The sequence below is a fragment of the Panicum virgatum genome, chromosome 9K (genome assembly GCF_016808335.1).
Source record: "Panicum virgatum strain AP13 chromosome 9K, P.virgatum_v5, whole genome shotgun sequence".
Lineage (NCBI taxonomy): Eukaryota > Viridiplantae > Streptophyta > Magnoliopsida > Poales > Poaceae > Panicum > Panicum virgatum.
Window position 1 is genome coordinate 14,432,184 of NC_053144.1, and position 19,396 is coordinate 14,451,579.

Below are 19,396 nucleotides of genomic sequence, written 5' to 3' on the forward strand. Positions count from 1 at the left end.
GCCGGTCACCACAGCCGTCGAAGAAGTCGAGCGCCCCCATGAGATGGAGGAGTCCCATCGCACATCGGCTTTTATTGGAGTTGAAGTAGAAGAAGCCCTCGGCGGTCGTGTATTGACCGGGGTCGCACCCCAACGCCTCCAGCTCTTGGATCTTCGCTCGCCGTTGACGACCGCCACCGCCGAGGGAAACACGATCCAGATCTAACCGGCTACCATCTGCAACACCTACAGCACACCCCGCATCCTCGAAGAAAAGGGCCAGGAACAACATCACTTGAAAGACGATGAAGCTCCAGCCTGGACTCCTATACAAAAGCTCCCAAACTCCAAACTCGTCGGTGGTACCGGAGTAAAGCACCGCCACTACTACGGAAATCCTTTTCCGAGACGGTCAAAATCGCTTTTCCGAGACGAGCAAGCCAACCGCCTCGGAGGCAACGCCGTGGTTAATGGGGCATGAACCGAGACGGTTTTCATGCCCGCCTCGGTTAAAGAAATAAAAAATTAAAAAAGTAGATCCAGCGCAGGGCCCAGATCCAGCCCAGTAGCCTGGATCTGGACCCTGCTATGCCGCCGCTGCCTAGCTCGCCACCCCGACCCAGGCCCCGCGTGCCGCCGCCGGGAGGGAGGGCTCGGGCCCCGAGCGGCGCCGCAGCCGGGAGGGAGGGGCCTGGGCCCCGCGCGCCGCCGCCGCCGGGAGGGGGGAGGGCTCGGGCCCCGCGTGCTGCCGCCGCCGGTAGGGAGGGCTCAGGCTCCAAACGCCGCCACCGCCGGGGGCGAGGACCCTGGCCCCGCGCGCTGCCGCCAGCGTAGATCCATGCCCGCCGAGCATCCCGCCATGGGAGGGTCGTCCACGCAGATCCAGGGCCATCCCGCCACCGACGCCGCCATGGGAGGGGGCGGAGGACCAGCCGGCGCCGCATGGGAGCGTGCTACGGCGAGGAGGAGTTGGAGCATTATTCCATGACGTCGCCGCCGCCGCCCGAAAATACAAGCCGCAGAGGACCGCCGCCCCTAAGCTGACCCTAGCTCCACCATCTACCGACGGCGAGCGATCCCTAGATCTAGAAAAACAGAAACCTAAACTATACAGATACGCATGGCGATTCCCAGATCCACTTCCATCTCTAGTGCCGTCCGGCAGAGAAAGGGGATCAAAGGAATCGCCGCCAGAAACGGCAGCCGCCTGCTTTTCGCCCTTTTTATCCTGTATCAACGTGAAGGGGAGAGAAGCAGCAAATTTCTTTTCTTCTCAATCACACGCTTATTCAATATGCGATATTTGCGACGCGTTAGCCCGAATCGGCTTTCATGTTGTGGATTCCCAGCTAAACAGCAGTCAAGATAATTGAAAAAGAGTGAGATATTTGGTAAAATTCTCGCTTATTTCCATCTAGAATCAGTTTATAATAAAAAACAAACAAGATCTGAAGTGTGCTAGGGATTTTTTTTAGGGTAAAATCCGTTTAAAATTCTCGCTTATTTTTTTTACCATATGGTACTTTAAGATTATTGTTTTGACTGGTCACGTGACTTTGCAAACTGAATTCGGGTGTTCTTTAAAAAAAAAAACTGAATTCGGGTGTGGTATGGCAAAAACCGTTTATTCAAGAGTTACAGTCAACTTAGCTTTAACCTTATCAGTGCAACAATGTTTTCAGGGAAACTCTTCACCTTTGCAGTATGGCAAAAAATCGTACGGTCTCCACTGCGCAACGATGCAAAAATAGTCCGTAGTTCTTATTACAATATTTAGCGCAAGTTTAAGTTTTTTTTTCTGATGAAGCAAGTTTTAAGTTCCTGCTGGTAGCTAGAACGTTTTCATGGCTGCCAATCGCGCCTCCAAATCAATTTCATACGGGAAGAGCGTAATGTGCTTCCTCTTGATTACCCTGCGCAGGTCCTCCGTCTCCATGTCGAGGACGGCGAGCGCTCCTTCAACCTCTTCCTCTTCCTTCACGTTATCACTAGGCCAGCAGTCGCGGGTAAAGGGCCGCAGCAAGATCGCGCCGCTCCTCGCCCCCGAGCTCGCAAAGTCGACCGCCCCCTTAAGCCACCAATAATAGGGCGTGTCCGGCGGCGTCAGAGACCTTGCGGTCATCTCTATGTCGATCACGGCGTGCCGCGACCAGCCGTCGTCGCCGGCAGGCGCGCGCATCCGCAGCCAAACGGATATCTGGAGCTTGTTCGCGACGTGCAAGCTCAGCCTCCCGTCCGGGGACGACGCCAGGTGGAGATTGGAGACTTTGCAGTTCTGGGGCACGGCGTGCTTCGGGAACTCGATCGACCCTGCCATCGCCGTCCGGACGTCGTAGGTAAGGATGTGGATGTGGAGGTGCTGCTGTGGGGGGTCGACGAAGAAGAAGAGATCCTCCTCGTCCTCGTCCTCGTCCTCGTCGACGTCGTAGTCGTACATGTACACTAGCCAGTGGACGAGTCCACGGAGCACGACGGCGCCGCACTGGGGTTGGAGAGAGCACAGCCACGAACGAGGATTTGCAGCCGTGGTGACCGTGCCCCATGGACATTCTCCGTCGGCGTTGTCCGACGACACTGTCTGCACCGCGATACGTGCCGAGTGAAACGCGAGCCCGCTAAACTCGGCGGCGAGCACAAGGAAGGAGCTGCCACCGATGCCGTCCGCGGCGGTGAGCAGGACGTACGTGTAGGAGACGCCGTACTCGGAAACCTTCCTGTCCCTGATCCTGAGCTCCGGCGGGATGGGGAGGAAGGTGCGGCCGCCGCTCATGGGGTCGTACACGCAGATGTCCGACGAGCGGTCCCGGCCGAGGTACCTGCAGCGGAGCAGGACGAGGCCGTCGCGCGACGCCGCCAGGGGCTCGTAGTCGCCGAGAATGGATCTGCCGGCCGTGCGAGCCGCGAACGGCCCGAGGTGCTCCTCGAAGAAGGACGCCACGCCGGGCGTCGCCGAGTGCGCCGCGGAGAAGCTTCAGGGCGGCGCCCGGCCCTGGCCCCCGCCCATCCTGGCCTTGTCGTAGGCGTGCAGGAAGCCGAGGACGCGCGGCGGTACGGCGGCGGCGCTGCCGGGACCGGGCTCGCGGCAGACGCGGCGGATGAAGGCCGGGCGGAGGATGTCGCGGCGGAGGGCCCTGCCGCACGCGGCGAGGCAGACGAGCGTCGTGACGTCCGACCGCGCGGCGATCTCGGGCAGGAGGTCGGGCGGAAGCGTCACCAGCGCCAGCGCCGGCGGCTCGGCTTCTTCCTCCTCCGGCGGCCGCCGTGACGTGGTGACCGTGGTCTGGTCCGGCGACGGCGGGGCTATGAACGCGCGACGGCGCTTGCGCGGCGGCATCATATCGCCCCGGGCTCGCAATGCGAGCGCTTTCGTGTTTTCGTAGCGGAAGGCGCTCACAAGTTGTATTTACCTATTTACCTATTTACATGTAGCTGTTGCCGCTGGCTGGCTGTTCTGTTGCGGCGGATTCGAGTATGCCACGAATTCGCGAGGCCCAATATATACTGGGCTTCACTCCTGGGCCTGAACATGGGCCTTACGAAGCGGCACGGGCTACTACGTGCACTGCCAGTCCAATGTACATCGCGCTTTTTTCATTTTTATATTTTAAAAAAACAAAATTTCAAAAATATATGCCGAATAAGAAAATTTTTAAAAATGAGTGTGCCTTTCGCCCAATGTAAAAAAAAATTTACATTTAGGTCCTAGCACCCAGGGAGCATTAAACAGTGGACTTGTAAAATAGATATAAAATTTTATAAAAATCAAAAAAATACAAACTCAACTGTTCTGGATTCTATGAAACAAGATCTACAATTTTTGTTACATAAAGTTTTTTATTTGATCAATATATCTTGCTCTATTTTAAATACTATTTTAATGCATTTTTATTTAAATCTCAAGATTCATCCTTTGGATGCATCTCATATTTGGCCACAGTGTTTCATATGATGAGCATAGGCTTGTACAAAATTGGTAGACCCAGAAAATATTTTTAGAATAAGTTTTTAAATTAGATCTTGCAATATATCTAGTTTAAATGGGTTATTTATCCATGTTGCTATACTGAGTATTAGAAGCCATAACTTTTACAGTACCATTATTTTATTTCCTAAGAGCTATAAAAAAAGTTTGGTAAATTTTAGATAAGCACAACTAGACCAAATGAATTATTTCAGATTTTATTAGGTACAAGAACTATTTTTCTTGATTTAGATACATTGATCAAATGAAAAACTTTATGTAACAAAAGTTGTAGATATTATTTCATAGAATCCATAACAATTGAGTTTGTATTTTTCCGATTTTTCTACAATTTTATATCGATTTTACAAGTTCACTGTTTAATGCGCCCTGGGCGCCAGGACCTAAATGTAAATTTTTTTTACATTTAGGTCATGTCGCCCACTGGATGAGCGACAGGCACCCATTTTTGAAAATTTACCTATTCGACATATATTTTTGAAATTTTGTTTTTTTTTAAATATAAAAACAAAAAAGGTGCATATACATCTCGAAATGCTGATGATGCTCGAGGCTGCCGGCCCCGTAACGGGCTCGAACACGCGCATATATCTCACACGAAAAATTCTAGATCCATGGCCTTTTTGTTTTTAGTTTTTTTCAGCCACGTTTAGATTTCAAATTTTTTCGTAGTTCAAATCTCTGAAATGTCTTGCGTTTGATGGATTTATCACTTGATTTCACTGATAAGTTGATTATAATCAGAAACAAATAGGGTGTACATGGCTTGTGCGGATCATCCTCTTTCCTAAATTTGAATTTTTTTTTGAAAAAATTTATATCTTAGTGTTGCTCATACAATCAGTACCGACTTTTAGTTGTAGATTCGTAGTAGGTTGCTAAACCATTGGTGATGGTAGATGACACGATTGTGCTAAAAATTAGAACGTAATTATTATCAATTGAAAAGAGCCCAAAGCTACAAATAAATTCATCGGCGTAGAAAGTTCTAACCATTTGTGTCAAGCGTAGGACTTGCAAATTCTGTCTACCTTAATCAATACCAAATCAGTTGATTTGCTATAATGATTAGACAATACTGAGATTATCACTATATTGCGCATTCATTTCTCATAGTTTGCCCATTATTGGACGACCCCTGCAGTCGTAAGGTTGTTGAAGTATGAACAATCGATCACGGAATGACAATTGGTTACGCAAACGCAATGTTTAGCTAGCTGATATATAGGAGATTATTGAGTATGTACTACCAGCAGCTAGTTGCCGCATCACGTACATGAACTACACATGCAATCAAATTTAGCATAGATGGGGCCTGGCCTTCCATCCAATTTAGATATGCTAGAGATTATTTTCATGGCGCCATGGCGGCGGACAACCGGAACCTCGAGGTCGACATCGTACGGGAAGCCGGGAAGGCCTGGTAATAAGCCGTCGAGGATGACGTGATTGCAGCGCGGTCTGAGACAGGACACAGTTCCGGCGGCGACGACGGCTAGCCGCGTGCGTGGCGACGGGGCCCGTTGGCGACATGGCATGGTTTGGACCAGGAGGATCGAACAGAGCGTGAGTAGCCGTCAGAGACCTTGCGGCGTTTCCATGTATCTGTCATTTTCTCCTTCAAATTAAATCTTCTAGAAAACCCCCACTACCGGCCTTAGAATTATGGGTGCAAATTGTCTTCTTTTATGACACCGAGCCCTTGGACGTGTTTGGAGAACTAGCCCTTGGCTATTTGGGCCAGAGCTATTTAGTTCAAGTAAATAGCCCTCCAATGAAATAGTCCTTCATCATATATTTGAATCCAAGGGCTATTTGGCATATAAAATACCTTTTCAACCATTTGGGTGTCACTTTTTCAAGAAAGAGAGTGAGAGAATAAGTTGGATCCACCCAAAATAGTGCAAATAATCACCTCTTGGGTGAGATAGTTTTTTGAGGTGGACTATTTGCAAATAGCAAAAAACTAGCCCTCATGTTTGGAGTTTTTGAGCTATTTTGGACAAGAAAAGGATGGGCTAGAAATAATCCCTTGGATCCAAACATGCCCCTTGTCTTTTTATGACCAAGATGTACATTCAGCATTTACTTCTATGATAGATTTTCCATTAAACAAACTTTCTGTGCTTTCAATCTTATAGAGGAGAATGAAAGTGGGGCTAGTAGCCACTTATCCTGATGCTTTTGGCAAAGAAATGGGTCAAAGACCAGAACGGATCGACCTCCCTGGATGACAGTCGAGCACCTAAATCTTGCATACTGGTGCCGCCACGTCTGACTGTGCATGGCTGTTCTCCCTGCTGCACACAATCTTGTATCATTTCTGCTCAAGAGGGGAAGCATGCCATCTTGATCGTGAGTATTGGCCGGCATCATATCAAGTTGGGTTCAGTACTCTATTGAGGCGGAATAGCCAATTTGGCCTCCGAACTATTACCGAAGGCTCAAATTGACCCCTGAACTATCAAAATGTCCAATTTGACCCTTAAACTTCTAATTTCCAACTCAATTCTGTCCAGCCTCATGGATTGCTGGACTCGTGGACAACTCAAGATGCAAAAAGACTCTCCTACCCCTCCCTAATTCTTTTACCTGGCGCCCCTTCACGGCGTTTCTTGTGTTGCCCCTTTAGCTGCTGCATTCAAATTGTTTTGGGTCTATCATATCTCATGTCCAGAAGCAAAAACATGTTTGATGTCCATGAAAATTAAATGCAAGTGTTTAGAGCATCATGATTATGCGATACAAATGCATATATGCCTTCAAAAAAGGCACCTGAAACTACTTCATCCTGTTCTTTGAATGCAGCGGGCTTCCTTTTTCCTCTAGGATGAGCTTGGCCGGATGCTAATCCACGACCAAGTGAATTGGATTCAATTTTTGCAGAAGCTCGTCCACCTTGTACATTGACTGTTGCTTTTTCATACGAGGAAGTAGTACCAGCATTGGTCTCAATAACAACAGATGCATTACCTTGAGCTGATGCCTTTGCTTATGCTTGAGCACTTGACTTGACAAATTTCTGAGCACCTGACTTGGCAGATTTCTAAGCACTCTCTCCAAAGGATATTAGCCTCCTCTTTATGACCAGACTGCAAAATAGCAAAGCCAATTTAGGAAAACATTGGTCTTTCTTATGTTATAGTATTGACGTGAAGGGGCGCCAGGTAAAGAAATTACGGAGGAGTGGAGAGTCTTTTTGCATCTTGAGTTGTCCACGTGTCCAACAATCCATGAGGATGGACGAGATTGAGTTGGAAATCAGAAGTTTAAGAGCCAATTTGGACGTTTTAATAGTTCAGGGGTCAATTTGAGCCTTCAGCGATAGTTCGGGGGCCAAATTGGCTATTCCGCCCGCTATTGAGTACAAGACCATAATACTAGCGATTTCAATACACTCCAAAGAGGTAGTTGAGTAACATCATATCATGTAAATCTATAAAACCTATATAGTTGGTCCCCACTAGAGATTTCTCTTAACATGCAAGCTATCCACCTCAGCAATGCACTATCACATGCAATTAAAACCCACTATGTTTTTCACTGATTTTCTGTGAATGTTGCCATGCAATTACCTTAATGTTTCTACATTCAAATTTCACCTTAAAATTTTGTTTAAAAAATCTCGCAGTAACGCGCAGGGCATCACCTATTGATATCATTTGTTCAACCATGAAGTATGTCTTGATAATAATGCACTTATTTGGTACTATAAAGATTATAATATTTTCTTAGAAACTTGATCAAAGCTACAACAACTTGACTCTGGATAAAGTTATTGGTTATGATTTATAACGGATGGAGTAGCTTTGTGATTCACAACTCAACACGTTGACAAGTGACAATGACAAGGAGCACCATGCTGTCAAATTCCTGATACCTTAAAATGCATGGATGATCTCGAGATTTACTATTATATTTTTTTCTTACCTGAAGATTTACTATTATATTTTTTATAAACCGGCAAGAGAGCTCTCACTTATCCATAGAGTTTTATTTAAAAAATTATTATATTTTTAATATAATTTATCAAAAAGCTTTCTCAAATCCCGTAGCAACGCGCGGGGAGTCACCTAGTTAACTAGGAGTCATGCATCCTAGCAAAAATAATCTGGTCAAAAGAAATTTGGGAGGGTGTTCTAAATGTTGTTTTTTTAACTCTGTTGAGACGATACAACATTTATTTTTTGAATGTCATGTGGCAAGGTTCATTTAGAATACGGTCCATATCTTTTTCGGTATTCAACCACCCACAAGTATTTCCTCTATGTTGGGTTCTTGGCTTAGAAATTTTTCTAAAAAGCTTCAAAATCAGATTCTTTGGGGGTATCGGCTCTTTGTTGGGCTATATGGTTGAGTACAAATGATGTCGTTTCGCAAAGGACAGTTTCTAACTCTTATTTGCAGGTAATTTTTAGGGGACATATTGGGCACGGTGCTGGTCACAGTTTTCTAAAGAGGAAGAGAAGGTGTCTTGGAAGAGGAGGAGCTGCATTTTTGGAGAATACTATCATGGAGTTTTACAACAAGTGTGGTTGGAACTTCAGGAACATAATTGGTGCCTCAAGTGCTTCAGTTTCTTAGATCTTTTTAGTTCCTTTTTCCTTGTTTTGTGTTGGACTCGTGTGGGTGCCATTGTTCAGCATATACTGGTAGCTTAATGTTGTGTTTGTGGTCATCATTTGTAAGATTTTGACTGTAGCCATTCACTCATGGATGTTCAAGGCCGGAACAATTTCTTAATCTAAAAGAAATGAAAATTAACTAGGTGGCACATACTTGGATACGCTTGCTTTCAAAAACGTATGTAAAAATATGCCATTCATCTCGCATGGGTTGTTGCCCAATGGACGCCAGTTGTAAGGTAGAGGGAGATCACTTGTACAGTTGTGCCCCTTGCACCAGAGGAATATTAACATATACATGGGAAAAAGTCCGGGAAGGAAGGTGCCGTTTGCTAGCCATGGATCGTCGAGACATCACCGTCCTGGCCGAACGCTGAAGGCCGGACGTCGGGAGTGTTCGTGTCGAGAAATTTCGATATTTGACACTGAATTTGCACGCCTAACGCAATTTGACATCCAATTCGCATGCCTTTTGAAATATGACATCCTGCACGTGAATTCTTTTTGATTTTGGGGTTTTCTTATTTTCTATATTTCTGAGATTTCCCTTCTCATTTTCATTAAACAAAGACATGAAGAGACCAAACTGCCCCTGATCTTATCTTTACACCGTGAGATCGATTCCCTCCACCCGTGCGCCTCTCTCTCGCAAGAACAGGGCGCCGCCGCCGCACGCCGCCGCCGCCAGAGTGGACTGACGAATCTGCGAGGTCACGACACCGCAGCAGCAGGCGCTGCTCACGGGCGACCGCCTGGTGGCCAAGTGCCTGTCGGACTACAGCGCCTACCTGGTGGCGTTCGTGCCGGACACATGCTGCCGGGGCACGGCTACGACACGAGGCGGATCTTCAACGCGGTGGTCATGGAGGCCCGGGAGTACCTCGCCGGGTGTGGCACCATGAGAGCCAGGTGCGTCAAGCTGATGGAGCTGCAGTGCAGCGAGCTGACTATACTGGGGATGGGGGCAAAGTTTGGGAGTGAGCTCAGGTACAGAGTTCACGACAGGGCGCGGCGGTGGAAGGTGCTGGCTGACTTCTGGGCGGAGCTCGTCCTCTTCCTCGCGCCGTCAAGCAAAGCCGACGTCCATGCCGAGAAGCTCGCGACCGGCGGGGAGTTCATAACCCATCTGTGGGCGCTGCTCATCCACGCCGGCATCCTGGAGCGGCCCTCTTCCCCCTCTCCCTAGTCTCGAGAACGATTCTGCCGTCTGACTCTCTGAACGATCAAATCTTTTTTGTTTTTTGCATCTTCGTCCTAGCTATCTTGAGATCTTTACGCACTCATGGTTCATCTGCTGCTTGGGTAATTGATTGTTCATGGTCCCAGATCCTAATCTTCTGCTGGGAAGTACGCGCAGAAGACAGGGAGCCTTGCAACATCGCGCAGGCGGCGCAGAGGAGACAGGGAGCCTTGCGATTCATGGATGGCCGAGCGGCGGCCGGTGCCGCCGGCGGCGGCGGCCGGCCAGTGCCGGCGGCGGCGGCCGGTGCAGGTGACGGCGCCCCTCTTCTTCAGGAAGATGAACGAGAGTAGAGAGAGTTACGAGAGAGAGAGGGGCGCCCGTGGATCTCACGGTGCTTGGATAAGAGCAGGGGTAAAATCGTCTCTTCAGGTATTTGTAAAATAAAAATGAGCAGCAAAATGAAAAAAGTATCGAAAACAGGAAGAAAACCCCCTAATCAAAAGAATTCTCATGCAGGATGTCATATTTCAAAAGACATGCAAATTGAATGTTGTAACACCCCACTTTTTAAGAGCATGCATTAACCCTACGTGATTGGGGTTAAGAGAATGAAAAGGAGGAGAGACAAGAGAAACAGAGGAAAAGAGTAACGAAAAGTCAAATTGGATCAAGTCCGATCATACTTCATCCAAATTTGAAAAGCTTGGAATGTTTGAATGTCAACTTCTTTGAAGAGTGTCAAGCGGCATATTTCAACAAATGACACTGAGATTTGAATTATGGAATCCAAATTTCCATAAGAAGGGGGTACAATTTGGGGAGTTACCTGATAAGGACAAAATGGCTATTTGACCATACTTAACAGCTTATAATTGGAAATGTTGCTAAGAAAGTCAACCAGTGGTTAGTATGAGAATAAAGTGTCTACTTTGCAATAGAACCATGGTTCAAGTGTTTCGAAGATGATTAGAATTTATTTAAAGGATTCAAAATTTGGAGAAAATAAGAATCAGCTCAAGACTTGCAAAAAAAGAGAGAAAATGTTTAAGCCCAGAAATTTCAGTGAAAAGTGCTGGACTTTGGGGCCAAACAAAGTGAGAATTATGGTGAAAGTGTTGGACAACAAGAGTATCATTGTGTAGCTAGACATTTGGACACTTGAAATGTGCCATTTCATTTTTAGGAAAAGGTCAATAAGGCATCTAAAAAGAGATCTAGAAATGGCTGGTTTGAGTAAACAAACTGAAAGTCTGAATATCTCTGAATGAGGCTTAAACAGAGATACTCAGGTATGAGTGAGATAAAAGAGGCTTAACTATGCAGAAGGATGTTTGGGATATAGAGGAATACCATTTGTCTACTTGAAAACACTTGGCAGGATTGCAAATTAGAATCAAAACCTTGCTGTTGTAAAATAGGGAGACTGAAACTCTGATTTCAGATTACGTTTGATATATGCATCAAGATGCAGATCTATTTTTGAATGGGTTAGAAGCTACATCAAGAGATGTGCCTGTTATAAATGTTATAGATAAATGGTCTTTCTATAACTTCAGTTTTGAACGAAATTGGTGTTCAACGACAAGTTTTGGAGAAAACTTGGATTCAAGACTGGCAGTTTTGAGAACTGAAATACTGAATTTCAGTTTAAATCTACCAGTTCAGAACCAATTTTGAACAGGTTAGAGCCTAATTCAAACAAAGTGCGTGTAGTGGAAATTGTATAAGGAAGTATTATCTGCCACTTTCTTTTGTACAATTTGCAAGTTAGCATTTGGAATTGGAAGTTCAAGGAGCTGTGACATTCATGGCAAAAGGAGCTGAGTCGCTGAGTCTGACTGAGCCCAATGAATGCAGCAAGGTTCAGAGCAATTTTATGTGATGTTAAAGGACAAATTCGAGGATGTTCCTGAAATGAAAAGTGTAGCCAAATGTTAGGTCTAGAACTTTAATTTTGGACGATTTCAATGTTTAGTAGTGGAATTTGGATAAAAAGAGGTCTAAATATGGGTATTTCGTTCAGTTTCAGCCTGAATCAGACTGCTACAGTACCCGACCATCCTTATCCTCCTAACCGACGTCGAGCAGATGAACTCGCGGGAAAAATTTAAAGCATCCACGCGTCGAGTATGCAAGGGATCCACGAGCAAGCAGGCAGCCATGACGTGGTGAGGGGATCACGGTGAAACTTTCAAATATATACCGCTCCAAGGCAGTTCATCGTCATCCTCCCGCCATCTTTTTCCCCAAACCAAGCTCTCTGTTCCTCGCCGATTTCGTCGCCCTCGCACGTTCTTGGTTCGATTCCTCGTACACACATCACCAGCAGCCCTCCCTCGGCCGATTCGAAGAGTTTTTAACCCCTTCCATCGACCACCGCCGCTACAGCGCCGTCGCCATCCTGTTCCTGTCCGCTGTCGTGCTGAAGGTGAGGCCGCCGATGAGGTTGAGTGCCCGGGGTTTTGGGTCGAGTTGTAGCGTGTCTAAGAGAGAGAGTGAGGGGCTAGGAAGGAGTAGCAGGTGCTTGCTGGCCGGTTCGCGGGCACAGGCGGCCGGAACGCGCGTGCGCCGCCGTGGCCGGCGCGGTCGCCGGGAGGCGCCGCGGAGCTCTATGCTCCGGCCTTCCCGAGGACCGATTGAGGGCTGGAGTGGGTTCTGGAGGTGGAGGTGGAGGTGGTGCTCCTGGATCCCTCTCCCAGCGCGGGGAGACGCCGCCTTGGCTGGCTGGCGATGGCCATGGCGGGCTGCCGCCGCCCATGGTGTTCCTCGCCGGGGGCGCTGGGATTTGGGGGTTTGGGGGCGCGGGTAGCGCGAGGAGAGAGGGTGAAGGTCCGCGCGCCCGGATCCGGCCACCGGCGTGGCCGCCGCCGGCAGGTCGCCGGAGCTGCTGCTCCCCTGCCGTGCGTGCGCCTGGGCGGCAGAAGCAGGGGAGGAGGCCTTCCGTGAGGGGAAAAAGGAGAGAAGGTGAAGGAAAAAAAGAAAAGAAAAGTGAGGGGGTTAAGTGAAAGAAAGAAGAGTTAAGTAGAGAAGGAGGAGAAGTTAGAGGGGTTTACTGTAAAAATGTTTAGATTTTATTAGAAATTAGATTTAAATTCTGTTTTCTTTCAAAATTGCTTATAAGTTGTAGAAATGTCTAAAAATACTTAAACCAATTTTATTAGGTTTGTTTTATTTTCTTGTATGCATTAAAAGTTTTAAACCCTAGGAAAAATAATAATAGTATTGAGTATTTATTTCTATGCCTTTTATGTAAGGTATTTAAATAAGTACTTAATAATTTATAAAAGGTATAAAAGTTGAAAAATACTTTATTTAATCACAAATGCTTTATAATTCATAGGAACTAGGTTTTGAGTTAGAAATTAATTATGAAACCCTTTTGTTTAAAAAAAGAAAATGCTTAGGATAGGTTAGTAACTAAGAAAATGGTGGTTTAAGCTTCATGTGGGTAGAGTTTATAAGTGTGTTAGAGTGTTGGATTACAAATTTATAGGAGATGTAAAGTTGTAATTCATATCTTCCAAACGCCTTGCATTCATGCACTAACTTTGCATCCCATTGCGACTAGAACCTGAAGTCGAGGTCATCTAAGTCAAGCTCGTCGAGCCGTCATCTGAGGCTTCAGAAGCAGAGGAAGGAAGTTGATCAGGATAAAGCTCGTACGAGAACTTCAAGTTGAACTTCACCTTCCGAATCGGAGCAAGGCAAGCACCGGAGCATCTACGCCTACTAATTTTTTTAATATTATTATTTCATGTTATCGCATATGAATGCTTAAGTCTAAGAGTTGCTTGAAACCCATTTGATGCATGTTCAACTTCCTTGTTTTAAGGACATCTTTGCCACCTTCTCAACTAGATAGATCAAACCAAGGTGTCTAAAAGAAACTCACACTAAAAGCAACCAAAGGTCCAAATATTACTCGAAGGTTCTGTAAGCATCTAGGCCCTCTAGGTATGTTTCGGTGATTAATGACAACCATTATTGTGACTAATGAGTTTGTGCAGCTTAATGAAACATTATCGCTCATTTGGTCATATGTCAAAAGAGGCCCCTAAATTTCATTATTCAAAAAGGCGATCTCAGTTTTCAACTCAAATATATATCAAGACTAAGGATCTTTCTAGTCCTAAGTGTCGTAAGGTTGAGAAGGACACTTAGGTTAGTATAAGTTTTATAGTTTTGTAGTGATCGCACTATTAAGAGGGGTTAAGGTCAAGTAAGTTGAGCGTGTACATGATCAATCAAAAATGGATGCACACTATGGTCACTCAGGTTCTAAAGAAGTTCAAATAAGTGGTTTTCAACTTATATCTCAAGAATATTTGGATTTCACTCAAGACTCAAATCAGAAAAGTCAAAATCAGAAAAAGTCTATACATCGGTCTAACCGACGCTTTCATTTTTCTATACGTCGGTTAAACGCAGTTAGCAAAGTCTGGACAAGTCTATACACCGGTTAAACCGACGATGTTTAAAATTGACGTCGGTGCAGTTGTCCAGAAGGTTGGTTTTCCAGGGTGTTTCAAGGCTATACACACCGGTTAAACCGACGATATTTGAAATTGACGTCGGTGCATTTGTCCAGTGAGTTGGTTTTTTCCAGGGATTTCAGAAGTTATACTCACCGGTTGAACCGACGATAGATTTGAGTTAACGTCGGTGCAGTTGTCCAGAGACTTGGTTTTTCAGTTGATCAGTGGACAACTACACTCACCGGTTAAATCGATGATACGTCGGTTAATCTGCCCGAGTTGTAACGGCTAGTTTCCAAAAGGGGCAGTTTACACTCATCGGTTAAACCGACGCTGACAATTGGAGGATCGTCGGAACAAACTGGTCATATGCTGACATATGGAACCAGTAAGCCCGGTAGCTTGGTTGACCTAAATACTTGAACCGAGTGTTACCCCACCTGGCGTGGGAAGTTGGCGGGGGCGTAGCCTAAAACCCGTGTCTTGATCAGGCCCCGACGGGGGGTCCTTCACGGGGGTGCGAACCCGGGTCTGGGTAAGCTTGGTTCCGGGTTTAGTATCCTACTTGTGAAAGGTTGCCATGTGCAGTTTACCAGAAGCTGTGCGTGACGTGTGCCCAGTTATCTCCTGCAGGATGTAAATCGATTCGAATCGCCGCAATTCTCGGATATGAATGCCGTTTGATCTCGCTTAAACATCGTATCTAATTATGATGCAACCAGTATAAAAGTTGTTGTTTGTGAACCTAGAGTTAACGTGATGTTTATGAATTAGGTTTATTCTTAAGTCTAATGTCTGTATATGAGTCTCAGTTTAAAAATTTCTGTTTTGAGTCCAAATTATTGAACCAAAACACCCGCCCACTCTAAATAGCCTTGCATACTCCTTGATCCTTTACATTTATTTTCAGTTAGTGGGGTCAGTCTTACTGAGTACCTTTTTGTACTCAGTGTTTGTGCTTAAATATTTTTAGCAGCGCAGCCGGAGGAGCCGCAGGAGTGAAGCACCAAGACTCAGAGAGTATGTTGAGTCCATAAATCTCTGAATGAATTATAAACACTTATGAGATAAGGCCTGTATGTTAACCAACCCTACGGCTGTAGGTCTACGCATTCAAACTCTATAGAAATGGTTTGCACTAAGGTTTGTTCTTATTGTGTAATAAATCTCATCTTTTTTATTTATATAAACTTTCAACGTCCGTGTGTGATATCTGATGCTCCAATGCAAATCGATTCTGTACGCATATCTGAGACATAGTTGTACGGTGGATGATTCGGGTTAAACCCGACGGACTACCGGATTTATTCCGTTTTAAGAGCGTTAACTGGATTATTCCTTTAAATGATGATCGGGCGCTCTTAAGCCGGAATAAATTGGACGGTTCCGCCACAGATGTCATATCGCGTTAGGCATGCGAATTTTGTGTCAAATATCAAATTTTCTCGTTCGTGCCGGCTTGGCCTCCGGAAGACGCCAGGCCATGGGACATACACCGACGGCGACGCTCGCGCGCGGCATCGCCGAATTCCTTAGACGGCACGCGTGCGCTGCTACCTGTAGCAGCGCACGACTCGTCTCTGTAGCTGCCGGCCGGGCGAGCTGGGGGTTGGGGGAGGGGCGGCCAGGGAGGGTGGGAGGTGGGTGGAGTGGCTGCCGGCGAGGTCGCCGGCGGCCGGGGTGGTGGCGGGAGGCGGCGGCCTTTAGGTTTCCGGGTTGCCGGGGTGGGGGCGGCTCCATGGTCACTGGCCATAGAGGGAAGGTCGGGGCGGGCGACGGCCAGGCGGTGGCGGCGGTTCGGCCGGCGGAGGGCGTGGCGGCGCGGGAGCGCCACCGGCCGAGGCGGGGCAGGACAGCCGGTGGGCCTGTGCCGGCGGCGGGGGCGGCGGGATCTGGCGGCCGTGGGCGGTGGGGAGGCCGGCAGAGGCGGGTGGCGGTCGGAGCGGTGCGGCAGCGAGTCGTCGCCGACCGCGGGTGGCGGTGGTGGCGGCGGTTGTGTGAAGAAGAAAAAAGAAAGAGGAAAGAGAAAAAGATGAGGAAGCTAAAAGAAGAAGAACAGTACGGGATGCCTCTTCAGTCGCCGCTACCCGTAGCAGCATTCACGCGCTAGCTAGTGGACCCCACCCGGCATCGCTCGCGTGTCCGGACGAACGGTTTGTTTAGCAGTCACGCGGATCGGACGTGTGATGATGATCCGTTTAGCAAAAGGGCCGAAGCACGGAAGCAGACCCCTCGTCGCTCAATGTCACCGAGTACTGTATCTTGTAGCTGTAACATTCAACATTCACCCCTCTGGAAGGCGTCCATCGCGGGACCAATAGCTAGGTAACATTTACTGTTGCTCGGGTACCGTTTGTTACTGTACCGAATATACTGTTCGCCAAGATCCCGCGATGGACGTCTTCCAGTACTTGGTGCGATCTGAGTCCCCCGCCCGCTATATCAACCCTCTCCCTCTCCCTCTCCCTCTCCCTCCCCAAGTCCCCAGTCCCCATCCTCGTTTGTTTCCTGCGCCCACCGTTCTCACCCCGACGGCCTCCGGTCGTTTCACCGCCTCTCCACAATTCCCCATCCCAAAGCGCAGCCCCGCTCGCCGAAACCCTAACCCTAGCCGACGAAGGTGCCGAAGGGCGATGGCGGCAGCGGCGGAGTGCCGCGACGAGGTGGGCTTGGAGGAGCGCCTCATCGACGATCGAGGATCGCGAGATCTGGAAGAAGAAGAGCACGGCGTTCCTCGACGGCCTCGTCCTCACCCGCCACGCTCTCGAGTCGCCATCGTGCGATGGCTCCCCGACTCCTGGCGTCCTCGAGAGCCGCCGCTCCGTGCAGTGCAGATCCACCACGCGCCTCGACGGCGCGTAGGCTGACGCGATCTACTACGACGACACGAGCACGCTGACCTCGGGGGACCCGGCGACGCGTCCGGGGATGGTTCGGCCGGTTTGCGCTCCTTTGCTTGCCCACCTTCTCTTCCGTAGTCCTCCTTATCTCCTTGATATGAAGTGCTCCGTGTCGCTATGTCCTTCGTATGAAGTGCCGATGTTGCTATGCTGCTCTGTGATGCGATTTGGTTTGCCTTGGTGGGGGTCGTGGAATTTACTTCCCTATATATAGATTCGTGTGTTTGCGGTCGGTCAGGGACTTAGTATTTATGTGTGATACTTCAGTAAGCGGGAGTACTTCGGCTAGAGGATCGTGATTTGTTTTCACGTTATCTTACGTTTCAAGTTGCAGTGCTTGGTACAATATGTCATTTAGTGTTGGTTGATTTGTATGTTGAATCGTGGAGACGTGGACTCACGAGTACAAGGGGTGTTGGAGTTGTAGGAGCGCTTCAAAGTATCTTACATGCTATTTGGCGGGATCTATCTTGAGTTTCAAACTGGGCCGGCGGGTTCATGCACGGCCGTAATTATGTTGTTGTGTCATTCATTAGGGCTATGGGAAGGAGATTATATGGTGTGCTATGGAAATTTCTATAATTTTCCTTTTAAATTGTGTCTTGTACTGGTCTAGATTATATTGTTTTCCATATTAATGTCCAGAGATGATGCAGTCTGGTTCATTTGATGGTTAAAAGATCTTATTCATTACATCTGAAGTTCGTGTGTGGGTTCATTTTTTGAAGCATAGTTGAAAGTTAGCTATGTTAAGTAGTTGCCTTTTGTTTTTCCCCATGCTATTGAATGCACGGATGGTGTAAAACTGTAATAGTGAAGATGATGCCATAAAAAATATATTGAAAGGTTTTAGTTAGTTTGCCACCTTAATTTGGCATTCCAAATAATCCTCATTTTCTTTTCGTTCTACTGTTGGGTTGTGTGTTTTGTATTTTTTATTGATATTTTTTTTCTATAATTGCAACCTCCAATATAGAGGTTGGATGCCCAAATGATAGAGTGAAAGTAATCTCAAAACCCTTGTGGTTATGTTCGTTGACATTGCCCCCTCTGCTAGATCAATGTCACTGTATTGGCTGAGGCTCCACATTGGGTTGACTTGGCTGTAGCCCATCAATGGAGGTGCCTGCCTTTGTGCACCCCATATTGGAGCCCAAACTCATACTTCCTTCAAACACATCCAGTTCATAAATAAATGTGTAAGTCCTTCCTGAGTCGCGTTTGGAAAGGCCGGTAATAGAAGCCATTGACTCTCTTTAGTTCAATCAATGATTCTACTTTCCAAATTGTGGGTCATCTCGTAGTATACCATTGTATTAAGTAAAAGGGACTTATGTCTTGGTGGATACCATTAGGTTCATCAATGCCACCTGTGTTAAGATGATAGTGGGCATTTTTTGGAAGGTTTGATTTAGGAGATAGAGGATGCATAGAGAACATAGTGGAGAATCTGGATCAACAGATCAAGGAGGATTACATTACATATAAAAGAGCATGCCATTTTTGTATAATCTCATCAGCCATGTGGTCATTAACTGTGGACTGGCTACTTGACCATGTTGAGCCCTTGGACAGGATCAGATTTTCGACATATTGAGCTTGCATACATACTTCCAATAAATGAGGGTTGTTTGAGCTATTTTATAATTCAAAAGTTTATGTACCCTAGTGCTATGAATCCAACAACCCTTTATCACCTCTATGACACTTAATAACATGATATACCTATGGGCTAACAGAGTTTTTAGTTTGTGCCTTTGTGGCTGATTTGCTCTAGGATCAGGGTTGGGTTTGCTTTTGGTTTCAGTTAGCCCATAGGTACATCACATCATGTTAGTGTCATGGAGGGGAATAAACCTTGTTTGACTACCAGGACCAGGGTACATGAACTTTTAGAATTATTTGATAGTTGGGACAATCCTTGCGCATGTGTGCCAAGAACTTTCTTCTGTGTAAATTGATATTATTCAGGGGCTGAGCATCTGCGAGGGCTGATCTTTAGTGTGGATGATGGGGTTGTACACATGTTCTTCATCTAGGTGATGACAATCCTTCTTGATCTGTTTATCCAGATCTCCTGTGTGTATTCTATGTATCTTACATTTTCTCAGCCAAATCTTCTAGAAAACCCCTACTACGGCCCTCGAGATTATGGGTGCAAATTGATGAACCTAAGAGGATCCGTCTGGCTCTCTTTAGTTCATATAACAATACTAGTTTTCCAATGATTTTCCTGTAATGTACCACAGCTA